The sequence below is a fragment of the Schistocerca piceifrons genome, chromosome 8 (assembly GCF_021461385.2).
Source record: "Schistocerca piceifrons isolate TAMUIC-IGC-003096 chromosome 8, iqSchPice1.1, whole genome shotgun sequence".
NCBI lineage: Eukaryota > Metazoa > Arthropoda > Insecta > Orthoptera > Acrididae > Schistocerca > Schistocerca piceifrons.
Genome location: NC_060145.1, coordinates 493,933,704 through 493,953,840, shown reverse-complemented (window position 1 = coordinate 493,953,840; position 20,137 = coordinate 493,933,704). Strand labels below are relative to the sequence as shown.

The 20,137-nt window shown below is 41.9% G+C and overlaps 1 protein-coding gene and 1 long non-coding RNA gene across 3 annotated transcripts in view; one reads left to right on the top strand and one right to left on the bottom strand.

The window, feature by feature from the left end:
- LOC124711652 overlaps positions 1–2,469 on the bottom strand; it is a 28,382-nt gene extending 25,913 nt beyond the window's left edge. The window contains exon 1 of the long non-coding RNA XR_007005496.1: positions 2,415–2,469. This is a non-coding gene — a long non-coding RNA (uncharacterized LOC124711652). The remainder of the gene's footprint in view (positions 1–2,414) is intronic.
- LOC124711651 (ankyrin repeat domain-containing protein 2-like) overlaps positions 1–20,137 on the top strand; it is a 52,352-nt gene that overhangs the window by 9,656 nt on the left and 22,559 nt on the right. The window lies entirely within an intron of this gene.

Sequence of the window (20,137 nt, the reverse complement as noted above, 5' to 3'; positions counted from 1 at the left end):
TTTTACATGTTATTCTGTCCTCCTTTGTCATGCTTTTAGCAGCTCTTTCAGGGTGCAGTGCTGCGCTGGGAAACGTAAATTGAAACATCTAACTTGAATTTAACAAGATGTTGCTGTTGTAAATAGTGAAAGTAACGGTTACATTTTAGTTAGTAATTGCAAAACTTCCAGAGCTGCTAAATGTAAATACTGAAATACTGAAAAATCCCTTATGTTTAGTGAGTATGTATCTACATCTACATCGATACTCCGCACTCCACCTTATGGCACATGGCGGAGGGTACCCTATACCACTAATACTCATCTCCGTTCCTGTTCCACACGGAAAGAGAACGAAGGAAAAACGCATGCATGCGTCCGTATGTTCCCCAGTTTCTCGTATCTTACCTTTGTTGTCCTTACACGCTATGTATGTTGGAGACAACAGAATATTTCGGCAGTCAGCTTGTTGCCGGTTCTCAGTGGTGTTCCTTGGAAAGAACGTCGCCTTCTCGTCACGAATTCCCGTTTGAGTTCTCCGCAACACTTGCCTGTTGTTGGAACGTATCAGTTAGAAACCTAGCCCACCTAGAATTTTTTCGATGTCTCCCTTTAACCCGACCTCGTACAGATCCCACACACTCGGGAAGTACTCAAGAATAGGTCGCACTAGCGGTTTAGGTGGGAAGGGAGGGGAGGCGGGCAAACCGGGATCGCCAAAGAAGGAAAAAACCTTGTTTCACAAATCTCCTAGCAACCAGAGCATATTGGTCTATCGATTTTTCAAACGACTTTGAAACGCATCCCTGTTGGTTTTTGAACATTTTTGAACATGTTGTAAGTTGATTTCTGAACTAATCGTAAGTTGTCTTTAGAATCCGTGCATAGTGTACGCGATGTCTCTGCCAGGGGACTGCCCGTCGCATCAAGAAGTAAAAAACTTTCCCGCAGACAAAAGGCGACGCGGCTATAAGAGCTGGGCCGAATAAAAAACCCAACGGGTAATGTCAATCACTGCTTATGTTGTTGATTGAGTGTGCGAATGATTAGTGTTGTCATAATTATTAGCGAAATCCGTAGATTCAAACCACCAGAGCGGAAATAAACGACTAACAGGAATAACAGGTAAAAAAGATTACATATTATCTTCTCGGCGATATCCAGTAACATGAAATTTTGACAGAAAATTTTTGACAGATTGCTACTACTGAGGGACAGTTGTACAGTTTCCGGTTAGCAGCCGCGTAAGTTCTATTCTCGGAATTTCGCGGAAAACGCATTGTATGAATACGTAATGACGCCTAACCGGAGAATAAACGCGGGAAAAATTAACTGGTGATTCCGGCAGGGTTAGCGAAGTTAACCGGAGAATAAGTTTTGACAGTGACAGGAATAGTTACAGAACTAGTGATGGCAAGATTGTTTGTCAGAACGAGGGAGGAGAAGAGACAGGAAATCATACAAATTATATGGAAGAATATGACGCTTCCAAATTTATATAAACATTTAGTACCGCTACCACTTTTAGACCTCTGAGAAACTGGAAGATATGAATGAAATGTGAAACTATTACCTAGCATAAACTTTTTGCCTGTGATAAGCTTAATACGTATGTGACAGTGGTACTTCACGACTTACACGAGGTAGATAAAAATGAATATTTGTGGCAAAACAGTCTCGCTTATTTGGCATGTGTTATAATTGCTGAAATATTACAAAGGCCTATTTCCATTTACGTAGCGGACAGTGACAAAATAAACGTAATCAAATCGAGAAACTACACCACTTTTGGGTACTATTCGAATTAACGGCTTTTTCAGTATTAGACAACGACATTTTGTCACACAAAAGAGAAAGTTATTAGGTAATAGGCAAGAACAGTGCAAATTTTCTGAAGATTATTCTCCCGGTCACAAATAATCCCACCGAGTGTTAATTGCGAGTTTTTTTTTAACGGGGGTAAGATGCCAAACCGGCCTACTGGGATTGAGAGAGACACGACAGGACATTTTAATTTGCACTGTCCTGAATACAGGTTTATTGTGTTCATTACAAAATACACACGTCTGAATTTCATAGAGCGAAATACTGTGACGTGCGATAGAAGAATGCAGTGTGACGAGGTGTGGTACTGCACTTTGGCACACTTAAAACCAAAGTCCACGAGCTCAAATTATTCTTGGGAATGAAAGCTGGCTGAAACCGGATGTTCATTGCAGTAGAAATAAAAATTCGTTGCTTTTGAGGTCGAAGTTGAGTGTGACATTGAAGTCATCTGGTCGCTTATAACAGGTGTACGTGAAACCAAGTTAACTGTTGAATGTTTCTACCGGTCACCCGACTCTGCTGTGACAGTTCTAGAGTCATCCAAAGGAAGTTATGGTCAACAGCACGTAAAGGCCCAAATCATGCAATACTAGTTGGAAGCGACTCACCTGCCGATTATAGACTGGAATGTCTATGGATTAATTGCGGTGGACACAGCCAGACAGTCATACTTCTGAACACGTTTTCTGAAAATTGTCTTGAGCAGCTGTATCGTCAGCCCACACTCAATGTAAATTTCTTAGACTTTGTAGCTACAGATAGGCTGGACCTTATCGACAATGTCAGGGCCAGGTCTTATCGACAATGTCAGTGAAGAAACGGGAATTACCGATCGTGATGTCATTATAGCAACTATGATTACGAAAGTTAATAAATCAGTCAACAAGTCTAGGAGAGTGTTTCTGCTAGTTAGAGCAGATAAGCAGTTATTAGCATCTCACTTACACAGTAAACTGGCCTCTTTCCAGTAAGATGAATATTGACGAATTACGGGCAAAGAGTAAGCAGATTGTGAGTCGTGGTCTGGAGAGTGACGTGCATAGTAAGTGGATGAAGGATGGAAACGGCCCACCATGGCGGATGCTGAGAAAGCAGAGCCTGTTGCGCTCTCGCTTCAAAGGGGAACACACAAATGAGATCCATACGCGAAGCATATAACAGCTGCCACCGTCACACATCAGCAAAAAATCTGGCAGAGAACCCGAGAAAATTCTGGTCTTACGTAAAATCCGTAATCGGGTCTAAGGTTTCCATTCAGTCCCTTGTTGACCAGTCCGGCGTGGCGATTGAAGATAGCAGAACGAAAGCCCAAGTTTTAAATTTCAGAGAATCGTAAAAACGTACCTTCATATGCCAATCAGACAGATTCTCGTATTATCGACACAGTAATAAGCATACCTGGCTCAGAGAAACAACTGAAAGATTTGAATGCAAATAAATCGCCAGGTCCAGATGGAATCCCAGTTCGATTTTACAAAGAGTACTCTACGGCAATGGCCCATTGCATAGCTTGCATTTATCGTGAATCTTTTGCCAAGCACAAAGTCCCAAGCGACTGGAAGAAAGTGCATATTACTCAACTATTCAAGTAGGGTAAAAGAACGGATCCGCAAAATTACAGACCAATATCCCTAATTTCTGTTTGCTGTAGAATCCTTGAACATACTCTCATAATCTCAGTTCGGATATAATAAACTTTCTTGAGACAAAGAAGCTTATGTCAACGAACCAATATGGTTTTTAGAAACCTTCGTTCATGTGAAAGTCAGTTTGCCCTTTTCTCACACGATATACTGGGAACAGTGGATGAAGGGCAACAGTCAGATTCCATCTTTACGGTTTTTCCAAAAGTTTTCGACACGGTACCTGACTGCACATTGTTAACGAAGGTACGTGAATATGGAATAAACTCCCAGATATGTGACTACCTTGAAGACTTCTTAAGTGTTAGAACTCAATACGTTTTCCTCGACGGCGAGTGTTCATCGGATACCGAATTAACATCAAGAGTGCCCAAGGAAGTGTGATAGGATCACTGTTATTCCCTGTATACATAAACGACTTGGCGGACAGGGTGGGCAGTAATCTGCGGTTGTTCGCTGATGATGCCGTGGTGTACGCTAAGGTGTCGAAGTTGAGTGCTGGTAGGAAGATACAAGACAGACAAAATTTCCAGTTGGTGTGATGAATGGCAGCTAGCCCTAAACGTGAATAAATGTAGATTAATGCGGATGAGTAGGAAGATCAAACCTGTAATGTTCGGATACAATATTACTAGTGTCCTGCTTGGTACAGTCAGGTCATAAATATCTGGACATAGCACTGCACAGTGATATCAGGTGGAACGAACATGTAAGAACTGTGGTAGGGAAGGCGAGTAGTCGACTTCAGTTTGTTCGGAGAATTTTAGGATGGAATGGTTCATCTGTGAAGGAGACCGCTTATATGACGCTGGTGCGACCTATTCTTGAGTACTACTCGAATATTTGGGATCTGTATCACGTCGAATTGAAGGAAGACATCGAAGCCTCTGCCAGGCACTTAAATGTGATTTGCAAAGTATCCATCCAGATGTAGATGAAGCAATCCACCGGTAGGTTCGAAAATCAAGTAAGTGTTACGGATATGCTTTGGAAACTCAGATGGGAATCCCTGGTGTAAAGGCGACGTACTGTTCGAGAAACACTACTGAGAAAGTTTAGAGAACCGGCATTTAAAGCTGACTGCCGAACTGTTCTACTGCCGCCAACATAAATTGCGCGTAAGGACCACGAAGATAAGATTCGAGAAATTACTGCTTATATGGAGTCATATAAACAATCATTTTTCCCTTGCTCTATTTGCGAGTGGAACACGAAAGGAAATGACAAGTAGTGCTACAGGGTTCCCTCCGCCACGCACCGTACGTTGGCTTGCGGAGTATGTGTGTAGATGTAGATGTAGAAATAACATGTCTTACATTTCTTCGAACAATATGTTTTATATATCAAACTCTTCAGAAAGACGGGCGCTACAAAATCAACATATTTTCGAAAAATCGATTGTTTTTTTAAATTTTGACGTCCTATCTCAAACACTCGTCGGGGAGGGAGTGGGGGGAGCCCCATTACCAAGTTTCTTCCCCGGTTCGGAAATATCGTTCATCCAGGGCTGCACCAGCGTCCTATACGCGATGTTCGATCTGGAAATCTGTTAAGGGATTCTGGAGCAAGCCCATGTTGGGGATACTAGACTGTAATTTTGTGGGTCCCTTCTTTCGCCGTCCTTATACACACGAGTCACCTGCGCTTTTTTCCAGTCGCTGGGACTCTGTGCTGGGCGAGAGATTCACGACAAATGCAGGCTAGGTAAGGAGCCAACGCCGTAGAGTACTGATTGTAAAACGGAACTGGGATTCCATCTAGACTTACTGATTTATCTGCTTTCAAATCGTTCCGTTGTTTCTCTACGCCAGGGATGCTTATTAGTATGTTGTCCACACGGGAGTCTGTCCGATGGTCAAATGAGAGCATTTTTGCACGATTCCCCTGTGTGAATGAAGTTTTTGAACGTGAAATTTAGAACTTCGGCTGTCGTTCTGGTATCTTCAGCCGCCACACCACACTGGTCAACAAGAGGCTGAATGGAAACCTTAGACCCATTAAGCGACTTGAAGTGGAACGATAATGTGTGGACTGTGATAAGAAAGGCGAATAATCGGCTTGGGAGAGCTCTAGGAAAGTGCAGTTCATGTGTAAAGGATACCGCATATGGGACGCTAGTTCGACCTACTCGTAAGTACTGCTCGAGTTTTAAGGATCCGTATTAGGCCACATTTTAATCGAAACATACAGAGACGGGCTGCTAGATTTGTAACTGGGAGCTTCGAACAACACGCAAGTGTTACGGAGGTGGTTCAAATGGCTCTGAGCACTATGGGACTCAACTGCTGAGGTCATTAGTCCCCTAGAACTTAGAACTAGTTAAACCGAATTAACCTAAGGACATCACAAACATCCATGCCCGAGGCAGGATTCGAACCTGCGACCGTAGCGGTCTTGCGGTTCCAGACTGCAGTGTTACGGAGGTGCTTCGGGCACTCAAATGTTAATCCCTGCAGAGAAGGCGACGTTCTTTCCGAGGAAGACTGTTGACAAAATTTAGGGAACCGACTTTTGAAGCTGATTGCAGAACGATTCTATTGCCTCCAAGAGACATTTCGCTTAAGCACCACAAAGATAAGAGAAATTAGCAACATCTTGTTGGCTGTAGGGAAGACGTTTCAACTTGAGTTTTGAAGCCTGGCAAGCGTTTAGGCCTAATTTCACTTCGCTGTGGTGTAACAGTTTTTTCATTTCTACTATTTCCAAAAAATTTGCGACTGACCTTTTACGATATAAAGTGATTGAAATACGCAGTCACAACAGCTCGCTGCTCCTTTTGTCATAATGTTAATTCAGAGTGAAGCCTTGTTTTGGAATTTACGTTTCGGAAAATGTGTTACAAATGGTGTGTAGTACCATATTGTACAAATACATCTATAAAAATTCCTGAAAATTTATTTTTGAGTGTTACAGAGAATGAGAAGACGCATAAAATATAGTTGCACTGTACTGGCAAACTGCATCACGTACGCACAAGTCCACTAACGTATTAAAAATCTGCTGCACTGTGAAGTTAACATTACCATACGTCTGACATATGCTTTCCCACTTTTGCAATGAAAAATAGCGCCATTCAACGAAAATAAACTCCTAGTGAAAATTGTCCTTTTTACCTAACTAAACCTCGGTTATTCGGCAGCACAGATGTTAGAGGGATAGGCCGTCGAATTTTATAACAAGATGTCCACAGATCGCTGGTTCGAATCTAATCCTAAAGAAGATTTTAACTTATTTTTAAAACGACTCGTCAGTCCTCTCATATGAAAACCAAATAACAATTGCGAAGCTTTACCATACCGATCAGGAATAGAATATTATTATGTTTTCCTTGCTGTTTACATGCGCTTGCATTTGCAATCGCTGTTCACACACGTCACGTACAGAGAGATATTTTCTAGTTTATGTGACCACACACGTTTTACTATATTCGAAACAATATTTTTATCTTCATACTGTCCATCTAGAATCCTCATCGTTTAAACATTTGCGTTTAACGTCTTACATAAAGATGAAGTAAGTCTGCTTCAGACCTTAACGTTAGTTTACACTCACAAGCATCACAGTCCTTTTCTTTGTGTGACCTCCTCGTTCTACCATCTTTATATCTCTCCGTATAACCTCATCGTCGCAAACATTGTACTGTGGGCGTATGGAAATAGCTTCACTGCTAGCAATGCTTTCCAAAAAGGTGAAATGTTTCTTCGCAAAATAAATGCATTTCTCAGACTAAGACTAATGTGAAGCTGTATATAATACCTCCCACAATCGAATAACTGCTCCAATCAGTTCTTGCTAACGCTATTTTCGTTTCTCGTGCAAAACTTATAAAAAATACATGATCTTTCGGAATCGAACACGTGATCTCTTCATCTAGAGTCCGATGCGTTATCCGTTGCACGACTGGAAAACTCCTGAGTGTCGCCTATCTGCTGAGTGTCTTTTAGAAAGGAAACCAACACTGAGTTTAGCCAGGAATAATTTTATTGTGTTTTGCCCCCCCCCCCCCCCCCCTTGCCCAGCTCATGACTAATAGTCAACAATGTAGTTGTAATATATGGATCCATTTGCAAAAGTTCTACAATTCCTTAGTCTTGAGCGACTTTAGTGATGTTGCAGAGAACAGAGAAAAGAATGTCCGTCGCTGCCCATATCGCCGCTCTAAATGGGTGGAGCATAAATGCATCTAATTTCGCAAGGTTTCCGCTATCACCGTTCATAAAATTCCTTTTTATTGCTACTTAAAAGCTACAAATGCGTTTTTTCCATCACTAAATAGCTGAAGTGTTTACAGGAAAAGTAAGTAAAAACCTCGTAACACACGTTTAGCTTCTTCGCACTCCTAGTCTGTGACCTCACCGGAGCATCAGCTAATAACAGAAGGTTTACGATCATGTGACCAGACCTTGATGTAAATTATTTTTAAGATATAATTACACAAAAATAATAGATATGTTATGACAATATTGACCGTAAATGCTATTTAAATATTATAAGGAATTAGAATAACATTAATCCGAACAATATTTTAGTAAAATAGCCTATTCTGAGAGAATGTGGTCTGCACCTAGCGCCTTACTCTGACCTCTGACGTAGGTCTTTCTATTCCATGTCATATTCTTCTCGCACTATCACATTTCCCACGTCATCATCAGTGACTTTTTTATCCTTTCCATGTTACTGTCTTCACTTTTCTTTTATGCAGTTATCTTATATATTCTGCCGCCCTGTACTCGTTCCTTCTTTGTTTGGTACAGACTTTCTCTCTGAGCTCCTTGTGTTCATAAAGCTGCTTCTGTTCCCTTTGAATGTTTAATTCCCTATGTACGGCACCTGCTTTGTAGGGCAACTGGAAGTCGGTATTTATGGCGATAAAAGAGACAATATTCCAACACCTACTGTACGGAAACAAGATGGAAAGAGTTTTTCAGGGGATGTGGGAACATTTGCTGGGATATTCGTGGCATAAGGATCCATTTGGAAGAGCTGTTCATCGATTTGCATATAATTCGGTAGTTGGTGATTAATGACTGGTTATGTCGCGAAAGTGAGATCATTGCAGCACTTGTGAAATCACTGCAGTTGTTGTTTATGTTGGACAGCTTATCTGCTATGTCGCATTCACGAACTACAGGAAATGTAGTGATAGGAAAGTAAGACTTAATGGCCCTGGCGGGCACATACAGATGCAAGTGTTTTCTAAATGCGCATCATTAATATCGGAACATTTTAAGAGTGCTACTGCCAAGTTATGCATCTTGCACATAGCCTGCTTCATAAACTGAGACAGCTCGACAATCAGAAATGTTAAACAAGGTAAGTATCGGTTCCAGTAACTAAAAGAAACTTGACAAGAGTGTTTCGTAACGTGAGTTCCAGAAGAAAGTGTGTTACGTGGAGACAGAGTGCAAATACACTCCTGGAAATTGGAATAAGAACACCGTGAATTCATTGTCCCAGGAAGGGGAAACTTTATTGACACATTCCTGGGGTCAGATACATCACATGATCACACTGACAGACCCACAGGCACATAGACGCAGGCAACAGAGCATGCACAATGTCGGCACTAGTGCAGAGTATATCCACCTTTCGCAGCAATGCAGGCTGCTATTCTCCCATGGAGACGATCGTAGAGATGCTGGATGTAGTCCTGTGGAACGGCTTGCCATGCCATTTCCACCTGGCACCTCAGTTGGACCAGCGTTCGTGCTGGACGTGCAGACCGCGTGAGACGACGCTTCATCCAGTCCCAAACATGCTCAATGGGGGACAGATCCGGAGATCTTGCTGGCCAGGGTAGTTGACTTACACCTTCTAGAGCACGTTGGGTGGCACGGGATACATGCGGACGTGCATTAACCTGTTGGAACAGCAAGTTCCCTTGCCGGTCTAGGAATGGTAGAACGATGGGTTCGATGACGGTTTGGATGTACCGTGCACTATTCAGTGTCCCCTCGATGATCACCAGTGGTGTACGGCCAGTGTAGGAGATCGCTCCCCACACCATGATGCCGGGTGTTGGCCCTGTGTGCCTCGGTCGTATGCAGTCCTGATTGTGGCGCTCACCTGCACGGCGCCAAACACGCATACGACCATCATTGGCACCAAGGCAGAAGCGACTCTCATCGCTGAAGACGACACGTCTCCATTCGTCCCTCCATTCACGCCTGTCGCGACACCACTGGAGGCGGGCTGCACGATGTTGGGGCGTGAGCGGAAGACGGCCTAACGATGTGCGGGACCGTAGCCCAGCTTCATGGAGACGGTTGCGAATGGTCCTCGCCGATACCCCAGGAGCAACAGTGTCCCTAATTTGCTGGGAAGTGGCGGTGCGGTCCCCTACGGCACTGCGTAGGATCCTACGGTCTTGGCGTGCATCCGTGCGTCGCTGCGGTCCGGTCCCAGGTCGACGGGCACGTGCACCTTCCGCCGACCACTGGCGACAACATCGATGTACTGTGGAGACCTCACGCCCCACGTGTTGAGCAATTCGGCGGTACGTCCACCCGCCCTCCCGCATGTCCACCATACGCCGTCGCTCAAAGTCCGTCAACTGCACATACGGTTCACGTCCACGCTGTCGCGGCATGCTACCAGTGTTAAAGACTGCGATGGAGCTCCGTATGCCACGGCAAACTGGCTGACACTGACGGCGGCGGTGCACAAATGCTGCGCAGCTAGCGCCATTCGACGGCCAACACCGCGGTTCCTGGTGTGTCCGCTGTGCCGTGCGTGTGATCATTGCTTGTACAGCCCTCTCGCAGTGTCCGGAGCAAGTATGGTGGGTCTGACACACCGGTGTCAATGTGTTCTTTTTTCCGTTTCCAGGAGTGTATTTCAACCTTCTGATAATCTCGCTCGCAATGGAAACCTATCAGCTGAGTATTATCAGCAGGGTATGTCAGCGACTGTCTGGCCAGTAAAACACTGATGGCTCTAATGTCAAAGATAACACACAGAGAGCGTGATCTTCTGTTACATGGATCAAGGCTCAATAGCAGAACATTCCTTAAAAGAAAATCGAAACCATTAACATTGATTATTGGTAGACAGCACATCATACTACCTACAAGAGCCTTATATATGGTTCATATGTGGAAAGGAAGGTTGTGATGTCATTGTCGTTTGCACCACTTAGTTATATGACACAGTTTAGAGAAAAGATAATTAGCGTACTTCTGAGCTAGAGAAGCATACGATGCAAGATGTATTTCTTACACAAGAGTTACGACAGCTTTTAGTCGTCTTGTAGCGTAATCAAATTGACGTTATAGAGCCACGTGGTTGAATGCGCAAGGAAGATGGTGCGAAATTAAACACTTATTACATCAGTAATTTATGAGAAAACAACCAAGCACGTCAGTGACATTTTTAAATAGTGAGAGGAAACACTTACTCATCTTATATCACGACTAAGTTAACTGGGAGGCACGTGGTCGAGTTCATGCAGATAATGGAGTGAAATCAGAAAATTAAAGCGATATTTTAAAGGAAAACGATGAGCAAACACTGGTATCCTTCAACGCAGGAATCAGTAGTATAAAAATATTTAATCGTCTTATAGCACGACTTAACTGTTTTATAGCGACGGTGTTCAGTGTACAAAGAAAGTAGAAGGGAATCATATCATGGAACCGGAAATTCACAGAAAAATAATTGGCCAAACATTGCTTAGTACATGAAGAAAACGAGAATCTCATTAAAATATTTAGATAACCCTGTGACATGTATGTGTATAGAGGAGAAATACGAAGTCCTGACCCCTGACAAACCAGACCTGACCAGAGTGATTGTCATGCATTTGCCCCAACGTGTTGGAAGAAAAAAAAGACGTTTCACTTGCCAATTGACGAGCCTTTCTCCTACTGTTCTTTTTACCTTTGTTACCAATCCAGGTGAAATAAAGATTTTAAAGCTTCTCAAACTTCTGTGCCTACAGACTCGTGTTTGCAAACGCAGAAAAAAGGTATACTGCAGAGGTCAGTTGCAAAAGTTGGACGTACTCATAAAGACCTCTAAGAGATGAACTCACCTACTATTACCAGACTGGTAGAACAAGATGAATGGGAAACATGCGTACAAGTCCACTAAATGCTACCCGCTCCATCAGTTATACAAAATCGATTTTACAATGGGTAGCGTGTGGGTTGTTTCAACATATGTTTGTATTTTATGGGCTCCTGCGTTTTCGGTGTACGGGTGCGCACACATGACATAACTGAATACAACAAGTGACATTTTTGTACATATGTGACATAAAATTGTGAAATTACAATTGCTGGTCGATGTTAGATGAGAGGATTGTTGTTGTTGTTGTGGTCTTCAGTCCTGAGACTGGTTTGATGCAGCTCTCCATGCTACTCTATCCTGTGCAAGCTTCTTCATCTCCCAGTACCTACTGCAGCCTACATCATTCTGGATCTGCTTGGTGTATTCATCTCTTGGTCTCCCTCTACGATTTTTAACCTCCACGCTGCTCTCCAGTACGAAATTGGTGATCCCTTGATGCCTCAGAACATGTCCTTCCAACCGATCCCTTCTTCTGCTCAAGTTGTGCCACAAACTCCTCTTCTCCCCAGTTCTATTCAATACCTCTTCATTTTGCTCCCGAAATAGCAAAACTCCTTTACTACTTTAAATGTCTCATTTCCTTATCTAATTCCCTCAGCATCACCCTACTTAATTCGACTACATTCCATTATCCTCGTTTTGCTTTTGTTGATGTTCATCTTATGCCCTCCTTTCAAGACACTGTCCATTCCGTTCAACTGCTCTTCCAAGTCCTTTGCTGTCTCTGACAGAATTACAATGTCATCGGCAAACCTCAACGTTTTTATTTCTTCCCCATGGATTTTAATACCTACTTCGAATTTTTCTTTTGGTTCCTTTACTGCTTGCTCATTATACAGATTGAATAACATCGGGGATAGGCTACAACCCGCTTCCCAACCACTGCTTCCCTTTCATGTCCCTCGACTCTTATAACTGTCATCTGGTTTCTCTACAAACTGTAAATAGCCTTACGCTCCCTGTATTTTACCCCTGCCACCTTTAGAAAGAGAATATTCCAATCAACATTGTCAAAAGCTTTCTCTAAGTCTACAAATGCTAGAAACGATGGTTTGCCTTTGCTTAATCTTTCTTCTAATATAAGTCGTAGGGTCAGTATTGCCTCACGTGTTCCAACATTTCTACGGAATCCAAACTGATATTCCCCGAGGTCGGTTTCCATCAGTTTTCCCATTCGTCTGTAAAGGATTCGCGTTAGTATTTTGCAGCTGTGACTTATTAAACTGATAGTTCGGTAATTTTCACATCTGTCAACATCTGCTTTCTTTGGGATTGGAATTATTATATTCTTCTTGAAGTCTGAGGGTATTTCGCCTGTCTCATACATCTTGCTCACCAGATGGTAGAGTTTTGTGAGGACTGGCTGTCCCAAGGCTGTCAGTAGTTCTAATGGAATGTTGTCTACTCCTGGGGCGTTGTTTCGACTCATGTCTTTCAGTGTTCTGTCAAACTCTTCACGCAGTATCATATCTCCAATTTCATCTTCATCTACATCCTCTTCCAGTTGCATAACATTGTCCTCAAGTACGTCGCCCTTGTATAGACCCTCTATACACTCCTTCCACCTTTCTGCTTTTCCCTCTTTGCTTAGAACTGGGTTTCCGTCTGAGCTCTTGATATTCATGCAAGTGGTTCTCCTTTCTCGAAAGGTCTCTTTAATTTTCCTGTAAGCAGTATCTATCTTACCCCTAGTGAGATAAGCCTCTACATCCTTACATTTGTCCTCCAGCCAGTCCCGCTTAGCCATTTTGCACTTCCTGTCGATCTCATTTTTGAGGCGTCTGTATTCCTTTTTGCCTGCTTCATTTACTGTATTTTTATATTTTCTCCTTTCGTCAATTAAATTCAATATTTCTTCTGCTATCCAAGGGTTTCTACTAGCCCTTGTCTTTTTACCTATTTGATCCTCTGCTGCCTTCACTATTTCATCCCTCAAAGCTACCCATTCGTCTTCTACTGTATTTCTTTCCCCCATTCCTGTCAATTGTTCCCTTATGCTCTCCCTGAAACTCTGTTCAACCTCTGGTTTAGTCAGTTTATCCATGTCCCGTCTCCTTAAATTCCCACCTTTTTGCAGTTTCTTCAGTTTTAATATGCAGTTCATAACCAATAGATTGTGGTCAGAGTCCACACCTTACCTGGAAATGTCTTACAATTTAAAACCTGGTTTCTAAATCTCTGTCTTACCATTATATAATCTATCTGATACCTTTTATTTTCTCCAGGGTTCTTCCATGTATACAACCTTCTTTCATGATTCTTTAACCAAGTGTTAGCTATGATTAAGTTATGCTCTGCGCAAAATTCTACCAGGCGGCTTCCTCTTTCATTTGTTAGCCCCAATCCATATTCACCTACTATGTTTCCTTCTCTCCCTTTTCCTACTGACGAATTCCAGTCACCCATGACTATTATATTTTCGTCTCCCTTCACTAGCAGAATAATTTCTTTTATCTCATCATACATTTCATCAATTTCTTCGTCATCTGCAGAGCTAGTAGGCATATAAACATGTACTACTGTAGTAGGCATGGGCTTCGTATCTATCTTGGCCACAATAATGCGTTCACTATGCTGTTTGAAGTAGCTTACCCATACTCCTATTTTTTTATTCATTATTAAACCTACACCTGTGTTACCCTTATTTGATTTTGTATTTATAACCCTGTATTCACCTGACCAAAGTCTTGTTCCTCCTTCCACCGAACTTCACTAATTCCCACTATACCTAACTTTAACTTATCCATTTCCGTTTTTAAATTTTCTAACCTACCTGCCCGATTAAGGGATCTGACATTCCACGCTCCGATCCGTAGAACGCCAGTTTTCTTTCTTCTGATAGCAACGTCCTCCTAGGTAGTCGCCGCCCGGAGATCCGAATGGGGGACTATTTTACCTCCGGAAAATTTTACCCAAGGGGACGCCATCATCATTTAATCATACAGTAAAGCTGCATGCCCTCGGGAAAAATTACGGCTGTAGTTTCCCCTTGCTTTCAGCCGTTCGCAGTACCAGAACAGCTAGGCCATTTTGGCTTGTGTTACAAGGCCAGATCAGTCAGTCATCCGGACTGTTGCCCCTGCAACTACTGAAAAGGCTGCTGCCCCTCTTCAAGAACCACACGTTTGTCTGGCCTCTCAACAGATACCCCTTTGTTGTGGTTGCACCTACGGTACGGCTGTCTGTATCGTTGAGGCACGCAAGCCTCCCCACCAACGGCAGGGTCCATGGTTCATTGGGGGGGGGGGGGGGGGATGATAGCACACGGATTTTCTTTTCTTTTTCTTTTCCCAAGTTACTTTGTAATTGTGACCAAAAATCATTATTTTGGGCGTCAGATCAATTATTTCACCCAAACGACAAGCAATTGGTCGATCTACATGCCAAGAAAGAAAGGAAAGGACTTCAGGAATGTCACTAACAGACGAGCAATGGGAGGCTAGAGTGAAAACCCTTCAAGTACGCAATGCTCCAGCGCTGTATTTTGGAACAAACGAGCAATGAAAAGCAAGACTGGATAGTTCTCCAATATGCATTCCTCGATCCAGACAAATATTCGACATTGATTTACATGCTGTCCCATTGCATTAAGATACTAATTTTGACTACAGCCTCATTCCAAATGAGAGTACTGGAATAGTGGATCCACTATGCGTGAATTACAGTGCCCCCAAATTCAGGAATGAATCACAAGGAATGTGCTAATTGGGTGGATCAGTGAAACTGCCAGAATTACTGTACATTCACCAGCCAAACCATTTTCGACGATGGTATCAGGTGACACTAGTCATTCGAAACATTTTTTGGCAAAAATAGAACACACCCGTATCGTGTTTGCAAATGACATAATTTGGTGCAACAAATTCCGTGGTAAATAATTACTTGATTACTTAAAAAGTGTACGGGCAAAATTTATCATTTTACAGAATCTCTACTGCCCATTGTAGAACGCAACTCCATGTCGTATGAAACAGTGATGAACAAATCGATCGACGTTGTCGATTAACTACGGCCACTATTTGAGAAATTCCCACTGATTACAAACTTTATTCGATCAACAAAACAAATTAATTCGATTGTTCAGAACTACCCTTGAACTACAAAGTTGTAACTACAGTAGACAAAACACATGTCGGCCAACACGAAAGATACTTCAATGCACCAACAATTGGTGAGGTGGCAGTTGTGAAACATTTAACCAGGGTGATAGAATTCTTCGTGGAAGAAATGCTGAGGTTGAGCGATTGTCCAGAATTCCTCGCTCATACAACGGATCGCGAGATCCCTTTTTATGTTGGCAAAGAGAAGGTGGATACCATTTCAGCATCAAACTGAGAAATCCATAAGCGGATTAAGAAACGAAAAGGAATTTAGTATCCATATCAATCGAGGATATTTGAAAACGCTAAAAGTAGCATTTTAAAACATCTACAATTGTTACATCAGTACATCACGGATATGTATGCGACAATCGAGACTGATAAACTCCTCAGCATTCGAATAAATCAAACCAAGTTGCGTTACAAGGAGTACACTCATTTCTTTAGTGCAGTTGTTAACACAGTAGTATGAATCGCATCGAACTGTCTAAAACAGTCGTACTACTGGTTGCATTACATGCATGAATATACACAAGATATAATGACATATGACCGCCCAGTCTTTTGTTACATTCACATGCAATCCCGTATGGCATGAAATAAACGAACTTCTGTTAACTGGACAATCATCATCGGATCGTCGTAATATTCCTGTACCTGTGTTGAAACAAAAATTGAAACCTTTAATGGATTTCACTAAGAACCATTATGTTTTTCTAGAGACACGTTGTTGGATGTATTGCACTGAACGGTGAAAAAGAGAATTGCTACCTGCACACATTTTAATCTGGTTAATCGATAAAGTCGCACCACATCAAACTGTCGAATCGTCTCAGCAGAAATACCAGTTGCTGACATTGATCCAGTCTTATCTGAAGTTGTCTTCAACGTCCATGTGGCTTATTCAACACTTCACCATACAATCCAATATTAATGGACCAAACGAAATCCAATGCATTTAACTGCAGTGGTGGCTATCTACTCTTCTATACACGATAAACTGAAGATGGTGAAAAATCCATCACTTTAAAAGTACTGAGCAATGATATTAAGGACAATAATGGTTAGGATGTACCGCATTCACAGTTACTCTCGAAAACTCACAAATCACACAATAGTGTGGAGTAATGCAGTTTGATGAAATGCATTAAACACATGATCAAACATTTCAAAACCTGAAGAGTTGTGGCAGGGAAAACGCAACAAGCGACTAGTAATAACTGGAACAACTAATAGTTGTTTATTTGACAGCTCACTTCTAAAATGGACGGTACTTGTGCTTTATAACAGACAATACACGTATAAGAATGTTGTTAACACCGCTAACAACGTTAACTGTATATTTTCTAATCATGAAAGCGTAATATCTGCTAAGACTATAGTTTACTCCGAAGTGCCAGAATACTAAATAATATAGAATGTACTTGTGAACAGATTTTAACATTGTAAATTAGGTAAAGTATTTTCAGGATATCCCATTTTATGTTACATCGTCGCATTAGGCCGTCTGTATGCTATTCACGCGAACAAAACTAAATGCTCTTACTTATGTTAACTGTTAATCAACCTACGTAGACTGTTGTCCTTCCGAGAATTGAGAACTCTTGCCAGGAATTAAATCGTTTTCAGAATTATGCACATTGAGGCACTTCACTCGCTGAAGTACTGAACTGCTCAGCCACCCCATATACGTACATTACTTATGACGTGCCTCCCGTCATAACCAAACGGTTTCTGAGAAGAATACAAAGAATACTTGAGGGAAGACATACTACATCGTTTGCGTGTTACGAATCAAAATCCGGATATTCAGTTAATACCAATGCGCCACTGGTTTTGACTGAGGACGTATGTTTGGCAACTGCTAGCAAAACAGTTGGGAAGGCTGCACTGAATCAATCTGCAAACGACGTTTTTATCGTGATTTGCAACGAAAAACACTTCCTGATGTCGACAAGTTGGGTACATTTGTTCAAACTAATCTTCCGAAACAGGCACCAGAACAAATCATTTCTTATGCTAGAACTATCTGTGATACCCGGCTTCGCTCAAGGAGTTGATATGAGATTGTATGGTAGCTGGAATAGAAGAATAAACTTGAAATTATAAGAGGTAAAAAAGGTTTTTTCAAACATAAACTACTCACAATATTTGTTTATTAACAACATTTCTCTTTTAGCTACCCGGGATATATATATATACATAAACTTTTCAAATTTCCTACTGCTCAGCAAGCTACGTATAGTTGACCGTGAGAGAAGCAGGGGTCTTCGTTGAGGTTGATGCCGCAATCTTTTAAAGTTAGTGCTTGCTCTTTGTTAATTGTAAAACTGTAAGCTAATCTGGTTGGAAATTGCAGTAATTTAAATTGGAATGGTAGTGCAGTAGAGATCAGTGGCATTTTGGGGGCAAGTAGTGTGTGTCCTTCGTACTTTCCAGTCATAAGTTCTGCCTCGAAGATGTTATTCAATAGCTGTTTGACGATCATCATTATTCCATTACACAGTTTTGATGAGCTGAGATTTCTGAGAGGTATGATCGGAGATCCAATTTTAAGTCAATGGCAGTGTAATGGAAAGAGATTAGAAATTCTATAGGGAATTTCACACTTTCTTCAACTTTTACCATCGTGTCGGTTGATTTGTACATTCTCTGTTCACCGGGAACTTTCTTTTGAATATTAAAGTTTATATCGTCAACGATATTTTTTTAAATAGCCAAAATTGGCCTTTTCAGTAGGCAGCCCGGATTTGTACAGTCATGAACAATATTTGAATAAATTGAGCCGATGAGTTAGACGTCTTTCGATAGTTCAACTGTCATATTTTCTTTTTAGTCGCAGTATTTGCATGTATGGGCAGCGGTGTGATTTTTGTTAAGCATGCTGTTATCTCGTCTGCTGGTGTTGACTTGGGGATAAGTGAAAGTGTTTGTCGAAAATCTCCTGAGTAGAGCTCCTCCTTTCACTTCAGAGTTTCCTCGCAAGTCCTGTAATGTTGTCTCCATGGCGTCGAGTCATTTTCTGTGTACCATTGTGCATTCGTCCCACAAGATAATTTTAGCTTGCTTTAGAAGTTCGCCCCGTCCAGATGCTCTTGAGATTTTACATACCGAGAATTGATCTTTGGCTGAATTCAGCGGTAGTTGTAGGGCGGAATGGGCCGTTCGCCCTCCTCCCATAAGCCTGGGTACAATGTCGGATGATGCCAGTGCACGTTAGATATGTTATTTAGCACGTATTTCCGCCAGAAATCGATTTATTGGAAACATTTTAGCGCTGCCGCCTATTATGTCCAAGTAAATAATTCCCCCAGTGTTGTCGCCGATGCGGTCCATAATAACGTTGTAAATCTCCTTTTTATTGTCACTGAAGAGTGGTTTGTTGTGAGCAATGTATTGAAGTAGGTCGTTGACGTCGTAGCTTTTTTACCTTTGTAGTTTCGAAGTTAAGCACACTGATAGCATCTTTTTGTGGTGCTTGCATCTCAAATTGTGCTAAGGTTGGTTGTTTATTACTAAATATTTATCTTCTAGGCGAATAAGTGTTTCATTGAATATATCGTTGTTGAATTCAGTTCAGGATGAGCTTGTCGGATTTGGTATAGTATGTCAACAGTCGTAATCTCTTTGGAGAGCCGTAGCTGTTTTGGATTCGATGGGTTACATGTTGCTACAATTATGGCGAATAAGTCTCTCATTTATTCATCTGAGGCTGTGAGTGAGACTCCTTGTAGAGTCAATTCCCAGTGGTTGTCGTTTTCCAGTAGTCCTAACCGTTGACATGCTTTTCTGTACCTCTGGCATAAGCAACCGTCAACAGTCTTGAGATCTGTAAAACTTGTTAGTTAGTCCCCGTAACTCGTGTAGCAACATCCGGAGGTAGAACCATTAGGCGTTGTTCGGATGTACGGTCTATACTTGGCCTAGTGCGCCCGTTTCTATTATTCCCGGATGATCTTCTACTGGAATTCCTTGATTTAGTCGTTGTAAGATTTTTCTTGTTGTCCTCCACGTATAATACTGTAGATAGGGACGTTGACATATAGTAATGGTTTTGTGAGTGGATCCGTTTGGCAGAGCTGGTAAAATGCTGTCAGTGCTGTTTCTGAGATGGCTCCGATTGCTGTTTTTATGGCGGCATCTTTTGTGAAGTAAACTCTCTGTCCATTCTCAAAATGTACTGCTAGATGTTGCACAGATGGTTCGCGTTTGTATATGGGAAAACCGAAAATCCGCCACATTGCTTCGTTACTGTTGATGTATCTTCTCATTTGGTACGTGAATTTTGCTGTTCGCTGTCCTGGCAAGTTACTGCCTTTGCTCACATACTTACAGGTATTTGATGGATTTCACTGAATTGCAGTATTCTACGTTTATGTGTGCTAGAAACATTTTGGAAAGTGGTATGTTCTATGGTACTGCTCACTGATACCTGTTTCCAGTTCGTCGCTGCTTCGTATTCGTATTTTTGTTGTGAAGCCACCGTTTTTGGGTGATAGTCTTCTGTATTTGAGATAC